Raw genomic sequence first — 15782 nt, 5'->3', positions numbered from 1 at the left:
TGAGTTTGTGAGGGATAAACGTACAGTAGTGAGTTGTGTTAACTTTCTATTAATTTTGTCAAACCTCCAGTTGTTGAATAAACTTGAGTTTTAAGGTAAGACTTAAAAAAACAGAATATAAAATAGACAGGAGTGGGAACCATTTCCCAGAATGCTTGGCGGTATGTTTATTGTGTGTTTTCTTGATGTAAATGTTCATTTTAATGCAAATGACAGTTTGCAAAGCTTGAGGATAATGTCCTCTTCCCACTAAATGTTTCTGAGCTGAATTCGTTGAAATGTTTAATAAAATTCATTATCAGATCGGATAATAAACCATCAAGATAAACCACCTTCAAATGTTTTACAGTGTAAAAATCCCTAGAATATTTTCTTCTAATCTCTTCACATTATAAATTTAAACATTCGTAAAAACATACCTGGCGTCAGACGTTAGCATCACTTATAGCATCCTGTAAGAGCGCCACATTGACAATGTGGTGTAAGACACAAACCCTGTTTTTCTTACTCTGACGAGTCGGCTGGATTTTGACGTTCCCATCTTTCTTAAAGTTATTTAGCAGAATTTAACTCTGTACTCTAATGTTGAACCTTCATTTTTTGTTTTTCTTCCGATGCCGAATGCTTTGTAGGACGTTATTGGAGATCATCAGGATGTTAAATGATCCACTTCAAAATTTATTTTATTCCATTAGTTGTGGAAATGACACAGAAGTCCTTCTGAACCAATGACTGCTGTCGAGGCAAAAAACAAAACACATTTTCTGGGAAGGAAATGAGTGAGATGGAAAAGCCAAATGGTAGTTTGTGTATTTATTGCTGAGGGTGAAGAATCAGCCTGGCTGCAAAAAGGCTAAAGAGGAAATAAAGAGATGAATTTGTTTTACAGAAGATGATCAAATCTCTGATTTAAACCAAAACAACCTCTTATTTGTTTAAATAAGATAAAACAATGGAGATGTTTGGACTTTTAGAATAATGCCTGTTTCTGTTTTGATACACTGCAAAAACAAACTCTTACCAAGTATTTTTAGTCTGGTCTGTAGTGCAAATGTCTTGGTGCACTTTAAATAAGACAAAACTAACTTACAAGTAACTTTTTAGCAAGAAATGAAGGCTTGTTTTAAGTAAATAATTCCTTAATATTGATGAAAGTTTCCTATAGCATGGAAAAAAACATCTTGTTATAAGTGAAATAATCTGCCGATGGAACTAGAACGTTTTCATATATATTCAGGAGTTAAAATAACGCTCTAAAATAAAATGTGACTTATAAGTTAGTTTTGTCTGATTTCAGGTGTACTAAGATATTTGCACTAAACTAGAACAAAAATACTTGCCCTGCGACAAACTGTCGACCTGTCCAGGGAGACCCGGCCTTTCGCCCGAAACCTTCGCTGGAGAGGCACCAGCAGCCGACCGCACTGGGGACAAAAATACTTGCTAAGATTTTGTGTTTCTGCAGTGTAATTCTTTATTGTCTATTTCCTCTTATCATAATACACTGCAAAAACACAAAATGTTGCCAAGTGTTTTTGGTATAGTTTCTAGTGCAAATATCCTGCTAACTTACATACAAGTAACTTTTAGCAAGAAATGGAGGCTATACATATATATATATATCTATATATATATATATATATATATATATATATATATATACATATATATATAATCTATAAAATAATCTGCAGATGGAACTAGAACTATTCCTAAATATTCACAAGCTATTTATTTAAAACAAGCTCCTGTTTCTTGCTGAAAAGTTACTTGTAAGTCATTTTTTATCTTGTTTCAAATGTACTAATGTAAGAAAATACTTGGTAGGATTTTGTGTTTTTGCAGTGTACCACAACAGAAACACGGTTGATACTAAAAGTCCAAACATCTGCACATAATAATAGTATTTTTTTTATCCTATTAAGATGAATATGATTACTGAGGACTTACTTTATATCTAATGTACTTTTTCTAAATATTATGTTGGAATAACATTCTTAATTTTGAAATCAGAAAAAAACAAAGTTACTCGTTTTTCTAACTTTGGTTAAATTGTTTTTAAGACAATTTTTTTTTTTCTTGAACATTGGGATTTAAAACAAAACCTTAATTAAACTGAATCTGTAAATATCTGGATAATACTCTTGTTTCAGTAAAATCCTCCATTTTTCCATTTCCTAGCAGTCACACCGTAGACACTCCCGTCGTAAATCGTTGCCATTAATCTTCTTTTTATCAGTCCTTTGTGCCGGGGGAACAGTTTGAATTCATATCGACTTTGGAACAACTCATCTGTGATGAATAATACATGCAGCGCAATGATTTTTATTTTCTACGGAGACAGGTGAAGGAATAACTCCATATGGAGCCGCAGCCTCCGGAGGAAAGACGTGACTCCTTCATCCTGGCTCCTTCTCGGACACACACAGTTTATAAAGGCAAACATGAGCTTTATCTGTGTTTCTGCTGCTGCTTTCACACTTCAGGTTGGGATTTTACTGGATTATTGTTTCAATCTGGTAAATAAGAATTTGATTTTTGAAGTTTCTCTATTTACAAGGTGAGTTTTTTTTATTTTATAGCACAATTTTAGCAACAGGGGAATTCAAAGTGATTTAAGAGATTAAAAGGAAAATAAAACAAACGAGCAAAAACATCACAACTCAAAATAAAGGAAAACTATGAAAACCAGATTACAGTTTATGAACTTCCTGTTCGTATTTAAGACTGGATTTAAAGGAAGTCAGTGTTTCAGCAGTTTTTTAGTTTTCTGGAAGTTTGTTCCAGATTCGTGGTGCATAGAAGCTGGATGCTGGATCTGCCTGTTTGGTTCTGGTTCTGGTTCTGCACAGTAGGATGGACCTGAAGGCTGGTACAATAACAGCAGATGTTTGATGTATTTTGCTTCTAAGCTGATTTATAAACTAAGAGAAATATTTTAAAGTTTATTCTCTGAGTATTAGGGCCACGCTAAGAAAATAAAACAAAGTAAAATTACGAGAATAAATTCATAATAACATGATTTTATAATATCATAGTCATATTATGAATTTTATTATGACTTTATAATGTTATAAAGTGATACATTTTCATAATATTAAAAATAATTTATATATATTATGTTATATATCTTAAGACTTTATTATATATTATGATAAAATCCTATTATGAGAATAAAGAATGAGTTTATTTTAACAAAATAAAGTCATTCTTTATGACTTTATTTATTCTCATATTATTATGGCTTTTTTTTTAAAAACATCCCAGGTCTGTAATTGTACATAAATATTAAAGTGCAGTCTTCTGTTTTATTAATTACTAATTTCATGCAATAAAATGAAAAAAAAAATATAGTGATACTAATTAAAGAGTCATACATTGCAATTTCCTAGACTTTTCTTTTTAGATTCAGTTCAGGTGAAACGATGAAAATTGCCGACCTTGTAAGTCATTCTTTGTGTTAAAATGTGAAAACTGAGCCGCATATATAAATATGTTTAGACCTGAATAAATCTGGTTTGTTTTTAGTTTTGTATTTTTTTACTACATCTCTTCCCTGTTTGCTGTTCTTCACAGATAGTTAAAAACAAACGCTGACCATCTGCTTCTAAATTAGTTATGAAATTTAAAGTTTGCTAAGAAGAGTTGAACTGAATCAGCTGCGCAATTGAAGCAGTTTCCCAAACTCCAGGGCAGAAGTGCTGAAAGTGAAACAGGAAGTCACCTATAGAGGTGCTGACTGGCAAGAGTTTCTGGCCCCTGCAGGAACTGAGAGGAGAGCCAGCGCCTCTCTGACTGGCTGCTGGCTGCTGGCTGTTGGAGGGATTCAGCGCAGCCAGGAGGACGAAGCACGCCTGGTTCTGCGCTAACCTGCCTGCTGAGGAGGCTGGGAGGGAGAAACAAACCGCCTTCTCTTCTGCAGACGAGACCCTGATTAGCAATGAAGGTGGCGCGGAGACGTGATGTCAGCAGCAACAAATCAATGTTAACACACGCGCTTGCGTCTTCCCCTTCCCTCCAGAATCAGCCTCCTCTAACTGTCCGAGCGCCTCTCTAACGCTGCGCTCTTCAGAATCCAACTCAGAGGTTTGGAGGTGAATTATGGAGAATTATCGAAGTGCAGATGACTCCATTTGTCTCAATCTTGCCAGGCTTTCTCAGCACGGCTGCGCCTGGGCGAGAAGGAGAGGAGCAGGATTTGGATCGCCTGCCAGATTCCTGCTCTCCTGGGGTGTCAGGTTCACATTAAATGTGGGGAACCTCCATTAACCAGGCATGAAAATGAAATGTTCTGGTTCAATTTGGAAGGAATAAAAACAGAGTCAACCAAGTTCTTACAACTACACCTCTGCACTTTTTATGTGCAGAGGTGGGCAGAGTAGCCAAAAACGGTACTCGAGTAAAACTACTTCAACATATTTTTACTCTAGTAAATTAAAAAGTAACAGTCCAAGAAAAAGTATTTGGTAAAAAGTCTACTCAAGTACAGAGTAACTGATCAAATTATCAATCATTTAATATTAAAAAATCATCAGACAGAGCAAAATATAAAGTTAAGTGGAAATTTTGGTATTTTAAGGACTTAAATGATTCATATGAAAAGCATAATCATGAAATAACAAAATGAGGCAAAAGAAAATGTTTCCAAATCAGTTTCTTTCAATAAAAACTGATGAAACTTTAACAGAAACTGCAGGTTTGTGTCTGTGTCTGGTTAACTTTTGGTTTGAACATTTTCATTCAGCTGGTAGAAAATCCAGAAGTTTTAATCAAGTAAGAGTAGAAATACTTCATAATAAGAGTACTCAAAGTACAACGTAATAAAAATACTCACAAAAGTACATTTTAAAAAATGACTCAACTAAGATTTGACTTGCAGCTTTATTTTCTAAATTCAAACCATAAAAACCAAAGTTAGTTGTTGCTCTGATTGGAAATGTTTTTCTTTTTAAAAAAGCAAGATTAGGATTTTGGAATTAGAAAACAGAACCTACATTAAACTTTAGCTTTAAATATCTGGATCACCAATACAACTCAACAATATGAGGAAAAACTTGCCAAAAGAAACCAACGATTTGAGTGTCTTCCCGCCCGATAGTCCGGTAGATTCGGTTCGATTTGGGACAAAAGTTGCAACGTTTGTTACATTTTCAGCTGCTGCAGTTTGATTAAACACTGGATCTGTCAAACAAACCAAAACCTTTAAAAACCAAAACGCCCCCACAGCTGTTCCCCTCCTCGCCTGTGGGGGCGTTGCACCAAGAACCAATAAAGGAAACAATATAAAAACATCTGAAGAAGTTATTTTTTTTAAATTAGTTTTTAGTTGGACAAATAAAAATAAAATAAAAAAATACTGTGGTATTTAAAACTTGACATTCCTGCCATTCCTGTCTCTGAAAACATGAAATGTAAAAATTTAGATCCGAAACAAAGCAGCTGGAAGAAAAGAAGGACCTTTGTTCAGTCCCTGCAGAGTTTGCTGCACCGTTTGGACGAACGCAGTGAGTCAGATTGACAACTGACTGTTCTTACCCTGAAAAAACATGAACTGCTTTCAGTATTCTTGTGAAAAAGCTGCATTACCGATCAGAAAGCATCGTAAGTGCAGCCTGAAACCTTCTGACATTTCTCTCTCTGCTGTCGTCTGCTGCTACAGGAGACCTCGGTGACGGTTTGCGTCTTCCTCCTCATCCAGACCCAATCTCCTTATGTTTCATACTGCTTTAATTGCATGTGAGTCAGCTCGACTGCCTTGGTGAGTCACATCATTACAGAGCTTTCTCAACCCTGCAAAGTGTCAGCAGCACATTACTGCATTTTCTGCACAGTCGCTTAAGCTTTCGGTGCGGACTCCCACGCGCTGGAGAGGCATTTGTGTCACCGAGGGGCCACAATTTTAATTACGAGTCTGCCAATCAAAACAAAACGACTACATCATAGAGTAAAATCACATTCAGAATATTCAGCGGCTCAGTGTGAGAAAGAAACAGAGCCGCTTCTCATTGTTAATCATTTCACAGTGTTTGTTGGTGTTCCTCCAGACAAAAGGAATTTAGATGCGTTAAATAATCATTGGAGGATTAGTTACATAAGTCTTATATATTTGTAAATTTTTTCAAGTCATTCTAAATTCAAACGTACAAGCTAAGCTAGTTTTTACCCACAAGTGTAAAAGTGTAAGCATGCCTGCCATAAATCAATACCAATATACAAAAGGTAAAATATTCAACATTCAATATATAGAATCCACGCTGAACTCGGGTCCAGAACCGCATGGCATTCTGGGAGATGTAGGCAGAGAAAAGACTTTAGCTGTTTATGGCTAGCTAAGCGAGGCTGGTGGAATCAATTCACTCGCTTACTCTTTGGTTGCTTAGAAACAACTTGCTGGGTAAGAAGCAGTTTCAAATTCCCCCACTCCCTCTCCCAACCTCGGTTACCTAGCAACAACCTGCTGAGTCATTTAAAGCTTTTCCACAATTACTGCTTAAAAATAAATAAATAAATAAATAAATAAATAAATAATAATAACAATAATAATAATAATAATAATAATAATAATAATAATAATAATGCAATGAAATGAAAAATGGTAATATTTAAGATATTTAAAACCAAAAATTATCAAAATTGATAATCAAGACCCAATTTCAAGGTGTTAAGGCATTTTTTTTATAACAACTGAATTTAACATATTTACTGTATTATGCTAGAAAATAGCACTATGTGCCTGGAAAATATATAATCTGTATATGTATATATTTATGGAATATTTATATATAACTTCTACATTCATTTTAGTGAGAAATTGCCATTTTTCAGGTTTTTTTTGTAATCATCATTAATAAACCTTTGAGGTCTGGACAGTATGACATGGAGATTTCTGGAGTTCATTGAAAAAACACAAAATACTACCAAGTATTTCAGGTCTGGTTTCCAGTGCAGATACAACTTGAAATGAGATAAACTAACACGTAACGTTTTAGCAAGAAATATGAGCTTATTTTAAGTAACTGCTTAACATTGATGACAAATGATTTTACTTATAACAAGACATTTTCCCCTTGTTTTAAGTTCATTTAACTACCAATGGGACAAGTGCTTTTTCATCAATATTAAGGAGTTATTTACTAAAAATAAGCCTGTTTATCTTGTTGACAATTCGATTATCTTATTTCAAGTGTATGAAGATATTTGCACTTTAAATTAGACCAAAATTGCTTGGTAAGTTTTTGTGTCTTTGCAGTGTTTTCTAGTTTCTCTGAGCCTCAGTTGGATGGGACATGATCGGCAGCTGTCTGGAAGGTTTTTCCCCTCTTGTGAATTTTCCTCCTCGCTGTAGATTGATGGACTTCAAATTGTTTGGAAATGGCCTTATAACCCATGGTAGATTGATGAGTTGCAACGTTTGCTTCTCTAAGGTCGTTGCTGATGCAACACAAGCAAATGCTTCCCATCAAAGCATCAGTAGATGAGATCACACTGATGGGAATCTGTCTTGTCCTCTAAAACCATGCAGCAGCTGAGACACTTGGGAGTAAAGAATACATTTTAGGATTTTATTTTGAAAGGCTTTCTTTCTGTTAAATTATTGACTAAATACATTTTATTTATTGTTTTTAATTTACTATTCAGGTTAATCAACCATCAGATTGGTGCAAAGTTCAGCTTTCCAGAGATTCACAAAGTCCTGGTCATTCATGGAGATTCTTTAGAAAAGTGGATGCTAACATTAGCGTTAGCATGTTTAGCATTGAGATGCTATTTTAGGCTTGAACAGCTAAAGGGAAGGCCTCCTGTGTGAGCTGGAAGCTTGGAAATTAGGAAACTGGAGCTCCAATGAGGAGCTGTGTCCTCGAAGGCGGGGCTAGGTCCACCCAGGCGTTTTCACAGCTGAGTGGTTGCCATGGAGATTAAAGGATTTCTCAAACATGCGTTCAAGAATCAAGGCAACACTCCAGGTATGTTATAACATGATGTAAAGCTAAAAAAAAAGTTGATTCTACCGAATATTGCCCTTTGAACATATTTAAATTAATTAATCTAAATTAACTGCAGAGCCCCAGCCCTCCTGTGAAGACTTTTTTTTACAGGGCTACTGTCACTTTAAGAATGAGAAACACTATTTTGCTCATGTAAGACTTTTGCGTTGATCTGTTTTGCTTTGGGTTAAAGTAAAACCCTGGTGAATGTTTCCTGTTTCATTTAGAAAATGTAAACTTTAAGGAAAACTTTCCATTTCTTCTGTTTTTTTTGTTTTGTTTGTTTGTTTTCTTTTGCTGTGAGCGTTTCTCTTGTCTGGATTCCTCCTGTTATCTTCCTCGTTGATCGTCAGTGATGATAAGGAATCACAGAGGATGTAGATCTGCCGGTGGCGCCCAGGGAGCTCTCAGTGTCCGCTCTGGTCCAGGTTAATCTGACCTTTCCTCCCTCATTAATCAAAGTGGCTGTAATAGAGTATTGATGAGCGGTTTAAGCAGATTCCACGTCTTTGCCTTTTTGACGCCGCTGTTTTTTTGATCCATTGCTCATAGTGGAGCCCAAAAGGAGCAAAAGTCTGGAGGAACTTTCAGTTAATATATTAATGTTTTCCGTTTGAGCAGAAAAGGAGCTGAGGTTTGACAGATATGTTCATCGATCCGTCTTTAGAGCCGATGAGATTCTCAGTGAAGGTTTATTTCATTGTAGTTTCTCCCGTCACTTCCAACGCCTCACTGGCTCATCCAAACCACGCCTGAGCGCTGATCCTGTTTCCTGTTAGTTGTTACTCCCCGGGTGCCTGTTAAGTTTTCTCTTTGCCTAAATTAATCTCCTGCCTTTTGACTGCAGCGGTAATGGAGACATAAATTTCTCCTGAGCGCTCTGGGCCTCTGAACCGAAAGGTTGCTTAAAAGCGCAGCTCCATGTCGATTCCTTCGCGTTCCCTTTTAACCAGGAGGAAAACGTGTGCAAGTGGAACCTTCTGCATTTAGAAAGCAGATTAATTCAAAACCGTTTTTATCATTTAATGTGTTGTTTTTGTTTTCTGTCCTTCATTGATAAAACTTTGAGCCAGTTTGTGATAACGGCCAGAAATAACTGTTACACTGTAAAATCTAACTAGTTAAATATTGCCTCAAAAGAAGTCAGCAAAGTAAGTGCAAGATTAGTGAGGAAGAAAGCATATTTTATTTTACGTAAGCAGAACAATTAATGAAAAAAATTCAGTTGAAATTTAACAACCCAATTTTCCTGAATGAGTCTTTCCTCTTTCTCTCATTTATTTCTTTTTAATTAAGGTTTTATTGGCTCTAGTGGCCCTCGCTCCCCCTTCACAGAAATATTAATTACATCAAATATTTGAAATGAATAATGTATAAAAATATTCTGTCTGATAAGATACACAGTAAAGATGAATTCACTCTCACTCTAGACCGTCTCTGTAGATTATCTCTTTAAACATCAGTCAGATTGGATCAATATTTGGGTTCAGGACAGAAATAAAAACTCAGGTAAAGTATTTGTACTTGGGAACATTAAGTACACAGTTATTTTCCAACATTAAAAGCACAATTATTAAGAACTGTCTTTTTCTAAATGAATCCAGCTCAAGTAAAGTTGGAAGAACTTCAAAATAAGGCCCTAAAAATGAGTCTTTATAGCAATTTGATGACAACGTGCTATTTAAAGTTAAATATCATGTCTGCTTTTACAGTGTAGACAGTCAGTCATCACTACATCACACAAACGCCCGACAGTTCAGGTGAATAAAAATATGTCTGGCAATATTTCAAACGGGATTATCGCTGTTTTTTTTTTTTTTTTTTTTAAATTCGATATCTTCTGTTTTGGGTTTTCACTGAATGAGCCATGAGAAGAATGAGACGCAGCAAACCTTCAGATTCACAGATGTTTTGATTTAGTTGATTTATTTAAAAAGACCTAAAAAAAAACAACTTAGATAACCAAATTTGTAGTTGCTCATCCTTTTTTATATTTCTAGTGGATTTAAATATATTTTAAAAGCTGAAAATATTAAACCCTGTTGCTTTAAATGCAGTGCATGCGCAGCGCTATCTGTTGGCCGAACCGCAACAGGCTGAACTCAACAGATGGACGGACGCAGGCTCTTGGCACCTCGTGTGTGTGTGCGTGTGTGTGTGTGTGCGTGTGTGCGGGTGTGTGTGTGTGAGAACCTCATTTATGACTGTGCAAATGTACAGAGCTTTCTCTTCAGGGTGACTTCCTTCGATTATCTGTCTCCCCCCTTCAGCCTAAAGATAGAAATGAATCATTTCATTCTGATAAAATCTAGTAGATTTTAACAGATTCTGAGAAATCTCACTGGAGACAAAATGTTGAAGTTAGTATTTAACATGACTATTAGTGGGTTGTGAAAGTGTTTGAATCCCTTAAATCGTATTCATTTTGTCATTTTGAAACAAAGCGTCAACATGTTTTATTAGTTTTAATGTCACACAGCAACACAATGTGGTTCATATCGATGAAGGGAAAATGTGATCCTAATAATTGGTGTGTGACACATTCATATTCAGTTCCACTCAATTAATTGTTTATAAAGAAACTTTTTCTAAAGAATAAATAAATAAAAAATGAAAATGAAAAAGTACTTGTTCTATTGGCAGATAAATTCAATAATCTGCCAAAGGAACTGGAACATTTTCATAAATATATAGGAATTATTTACTTAAATCTAGTGTCCATATCTTGCTAAAAAGTTGCTTTTGAGATAGTTTGTCTTATTTCCAGTGTACACTGAAAAAAGTGATTTTGGAGAGTGGTAAATATGATCTATACAAATCATATGAAATTTAATTTATTTTTTCAGTTAGCCAAGGAATTACAAAATAATGGGTAAATTCTACATATGCTACCCATTCGTTAACATTAAAAACCACTACATAGGAAAATACAGTAAAATATACCCCCGAATCTTAAGTCCGGTGCTCCAACGTTGCGCATGCGTCAAACCGCGTTTTTGAATGAGCGGGACAGGAAACTCTGCATCCTTTACCAACGAACCGTCGTGAGCTGAAGGTAAGCTATTTGTGAATAATACCGCGAAGGCAAATTGTAATATTTGAAATGATGAGATATTACACTTCACTTATATTTGATGTGCATCTGTGTAACATGCCATTACTTGAAATCAAAGTTTGAATCTGTCCCTGGCGCCACCATGGCTGTTAACTGTCTGGACAACTGCAGGTACGTTGCAATGAAATGTGTTCGCGGTGTGCTTTTTACAAGATTAGCCAGCATGCATGACTGTGTCTGACCGCTGGTTTTAAGGTTATAGTCAACGCCAGTTTTTTGTAATATATTGAATGGGCTGATGTTTAGGCAACACATAGACTGTAGAGGGGATAGTTCAGCTTTTGCCGAGTGTGGTTAAGGTATAATGGTCATTAAGTATCTGCAGGTCATCACGCTGCACCGAGACACAGGCAGTTGTTTACCCGTTAGCTTCGTTAGCTCCCTCAACATGGCTGCTAGAGTCGGTCTCCGCCATGTCTGTTTAAAACATAATGATTCGCTCTCCAGATTACCTGCATGCATGTGTACTTGTGTCTCTGTTGTTAAAGTTTAGCGTTTCTCGGAGTTTTATTTTTACAATCGGGACTCTAAAGACTCATGTAAATATGACGTGTCGCACGTCTTTTCCGGTCAGTCGTCATGGAAACAGGACGCTCATCCAGCGTGCTGGATGTGGACCAGAGTGGAAACAAACATGTTGTAAACTGAAAACAAAGTACCACTGTATCCCGCCTTTATGTGTGTAAACACCCACTGTTGCTGCACCAAAAATTTTTTAAGGAATTGTGTGTTCAAGTAAAACATTTTAGAATTGATTTTATATTATCTTGGGTATTGTTAAAACGTCAGTGCTTAATAAATGTGTTCAGAATCTTGTAATATTGTTTATGAGGCATATTACATCTATAAATATGACATCTATAATAATGACAATCAAAGATTACTTATTCAAATCTCTACTGAACTAAATCTCCTTTTATTTCTTTGGCAGAAGAATATTGAAGCAAACCTATTCAAATAATCTGATAAACTATTAACAACCTGTCTCAACTTATTTTCTTTCTCTGTCTCTACAGCTGAGGAAGCACACACCAAACAGCAATGGCAGTCCAGTTAAGAGTCATTTTACAAGAACACAGCATTAAGAAGTTGACACTTCCAACAGGAATTCCCAATACAGTAGATGATCTTGTTTCCATAATTACTAAAACTTTCCAATTGCATGGGGAATATGGACTACTATACCAAGACAAAGACTTTGACAATCAGTTTTTCAGTGTCACCTCAACTGCTGACTTGTATGACAAGGCCACTGTTAAAATGATCCTAAAAGAGCCTAACATCACCCTTGACCTACACCCAATATTTGAATCAGGACCATCATCTACATTGAGCTCTTTGAGTTCTGTGAGCACCCATCCTGCAAGTACTCCTGAAACAAACATCTGCCCTGAAGATCATGATGCATCCTCACAGGTGTCCGACTCCACATCGTCAGATTCCAGCGACATAATTATTCTGCCTGATTCATGTCGCCTTGCTGCATGGCCAGTGCCATTTCAAGTACCTGAGTTTTCCAGAGACATACAACTAATCCTTGCAGAGGCAAACAACTCATATCATGCCACTGGAAGACACTTCATGGATGCCAGCGTTAAATCAGCAATAATGCAAGAAATGTTTAAAGAAAGGTGGCCAGCATTATTCATTGAAGCTCAGGTGAGAATGTATTTATAATTTTTCCTTCCCATCAAGAAAAATGTATGTGATTACTATGAGATCTGGTCTGTCATTTAAAATTTTATTTTTGTCCTTTTATTTCCTAGATCAAGGAAGAGTTCAGACGTATCACGACAGTTTCTTTGGAGGAGACATTCATGCTAAAGCTTGATGAGTACACACCAGGTCTTATGCAGCTTATGTGTGCTAAAGGAGGGGCTGCTGGTTCCAAGATGCACCTCTGTTGGACACTTTAAATGACGATGTTATTTTACTTTTTTTCACAAATATGTCATTATTGATATACGTGAATTAAAAGTGAATTAATTTGTAAAGAATTGCTTTGTTGTGCACAAAGTTGAGCTCCTTACCAACTTAAACTACCCTTTGGTTTTAAGCAATTCGGTCTTAGTGTATGCAATTCTCTCCCACTCCACTAACTCTTTTGCTACATTGTATCTCCCTACAGACACAGAGCATTGAGGAAAAAAAGGGATGCAGTTGTCTGCTGCCTCATTAACTACCTTGGTGAAAAACAAGAAGATCTTTTCCATGACTGCCAGGTATGTCATTGATAACAGATGATTGATTAACTCAAGGGATCCTCTCCTCCTTTCCTCTTTCTCCTTTTCCTTTTATCTTCTGATCACTCCCTCTGCTCTCCTTTAGATAAGTTGAAATGTATTGAAACAGCATCTTCAATAAAATTAAAATGTGTATTTTTTTTTGTTTTCTTTTTAACATGTAGGAATGTGAGGACTACACAGACAAAACAATGAAGGTGATCGTGATGCACAACATCATGGCTGAGGAGGATCCATCAGATGTGTCGATTGAGGGAAACCAAGTGATGGAAGGATGTGGAAGGCGAACAAAGGCATGTGTACTGCTGATGGGACTGATATATGCCCTCAACCTTGACTATCCAAAGCAGCTCAAGAACACATTTGAAGCTTTTCAAAAACTCTTTTTGGAACTTGATGGGGAAAAACTACTGAAGAAGGTCCACAGCCTCAAAAACAAGCTCATGCAATAGACATACATTTCCCTCTTGTTCCAAGAGGAACTTTTGTCTGGACAGAGAGTTTTAATGGAGTATAGTTTTATATTTTTGTTCTCTTCCCTCCTCTGCTCCACACACAGACACAGAAATATATGTACAGATGGATACACAAGTATGTTGCAGCCTCTCTCAGCCCACTCCATTGTTCTCTGATTTCTCCACATTGACAGAAATGGAAAAGCAATAGAAACTGGCCAGTCTGGTCAATACCACTGACTGAATCCTGAAGAATTTTGAACTCACCCTCTTTCCCTCCCCATTTGTTTGTTTCTTTTATTCTCATCCTGTCTCTGAGAGTGAGAGCAAACACAGAAACTAAAGGATGTTGATTTTCTGATCTGTCTTTATCCAGATGTTTGATACTGTACACACAGAAACAATCTTGTAGAGTTTGTGTGGGTTTTATGGCTTTTAAAATAGAGTAAGGGGCCTCTGAAAGTGTTGTTTGCATTGACCAATTATCCAGAAAGAACATTTGAAGCCTTTAGCTTAGTGAGTTATAAAACGGGTTTATTCATTGAAATGTGTGAAGGTGTGTACTGCACTTTATTCATTTTTGGATAATTTAGTGTATTATTGCTGCATATAAACAAGGCAGTTCAGTTATTTGTTGTGTATAAATACACCTGCAGATTGCAGATTTGCTCAGTCACTGTTGTGTGAAGCTGAAGAAACACAAGTAAGAGTTTAGATACAAGAAAATCTTCATGTGATTGGACATCCCTTGCACCTCTGCTCTGATCACCTCACTTCTCCTTTTCTCTGATCTACTCCTTTATTATTGAGCAGTCTGTATGTCCTAAAACAAGAATATGTTTTATTGCCCAACATTACTGAAACAGCATTTGAAGTTGTTAGGTTATAACACAGGTTCATTATTTGAAATGTTGTGTGACACTGTTGTGCTGCAGTTTATTCTGTGTGTTTGTTTTTGATGACTTTATGTATTAAAAACATTGAGAAGGTGTATGATCTGGATGTCTTTTTTGGGGGTACATCTTACCTTCTCTGAATAAGTAATGGTTATTAACTGATTTTAATTAACTTTGATTTGTAATTATCAGGTATTACCTACTAGCAAACAAGAAAAAGTTTTACCTAATTTAACTGAGTAAGTAGCTGTTGAATATATACATAAATATGAGGTAAATTTTACCCAATTTCTTTAAGTATTTCATATATTTTTTGTTCAGTTAATTTATACTCAATATATGGAATTGAATCTACCCCAACAGAGTAGATGCAAATTGTTACCTCACATTTATTAGGTAAATTCTATAGGTTACTTTTTTCAGTGTACTAAGATATTTACACCAGAGACTAGACCAAAAATACTTGGTAAGATGTTGTGTTTTTGCAGTGTATAAAGTCAGATGTTGTGTTTTTGCAGTGTATAAAGTCAGATGTTGTGTTTTTGCAGTGTATAAAATCAGATGTGTTTTTGCAGTGTATAAAATTAGATGTTGTGTTTTTGCAGTGTATAAAGTCAGATATTGTGTTTTTGCAGTTGTTGTGTTTTTGCAGTGTATAAAGTCAGATGTTGTGTTTTTGCAGTGTATAAAGTCAGATGTTGTGTTTTTGCAGTGTATAAAGTCAGATGTTGTGTTTTTGCAGTTGTTGTGTTTTTGCAGTGTATAAAGTCAGTTGTGTTTTTGCAGTGTATAAAGTCAGATGTTGTGTTTTTGCAGTGTATAAAGTCTGATGTTGTGTTTTTGCAGTTGTTGTGTTTTTGCAGTGTATAAAGTCAGTTGTGTTTTTGCAGTGTATAAAGTCAGATGTTGTGTTTTTGCAGTGTATAAAGTCAGATGTTGTGTTTTTGCAGTGTATAAAGTCAGATGTTGTGTTTTTGCAGTGTATAAAGTCAGATGTTGTGTTTTTGCAGTGTATAAAGTCAGATGTTGTGTTTTTGCAGTGTATAAAGTCAGATGTTGTGTTTTTGCAGAGGTTATTTCTAGTTAAA

The 15782-nt window shown here is 35.9% G+C and overlaps 1 protein-coding gene and 1 long non-coding RNA gene across 2 annotated transcripts in view; both read left to right on the top strand.

The window, feature by feature from the left end:
- Window positions 1-15782, top strand: part of caln1 (calneuron 1) — a 63230-nt gene that overhangs the window by 34859 nt on the left and 12589 nt on the right. The window lies entirely within an intron of this gene.
- Window positions 10758-12979, top strand: LOC122832922. The gene is made up of 3 exons (XR_006370891.1): window positions 10758-11040; window positions 12117-12759; window positions 12867-12979. It is a non-coding gene; the product is annotated as an uncharacterized LOC122832922 (long non-coding RNA).

Source organism: Gambusia affinis, linkage group LG06 (genome assembly GCF_019740435.1).
Source record: "Gambusia affinis linkage group LG06, SWU_Gaff_1.0, whole genome shotgun sequence".
Classification (NCBI taxonomy): Eukaryota; Metazoa; Chordata; class Actinopteri; order Cyprinodontiformes; family Poeciliidae; genus Gambusia; species Gambusia affinis.
The sequence above is the reverse complement of the archived record's forward strand: the minus strand, read 5'-3'. Positions and strand labels throughout refer to the sequence as shown.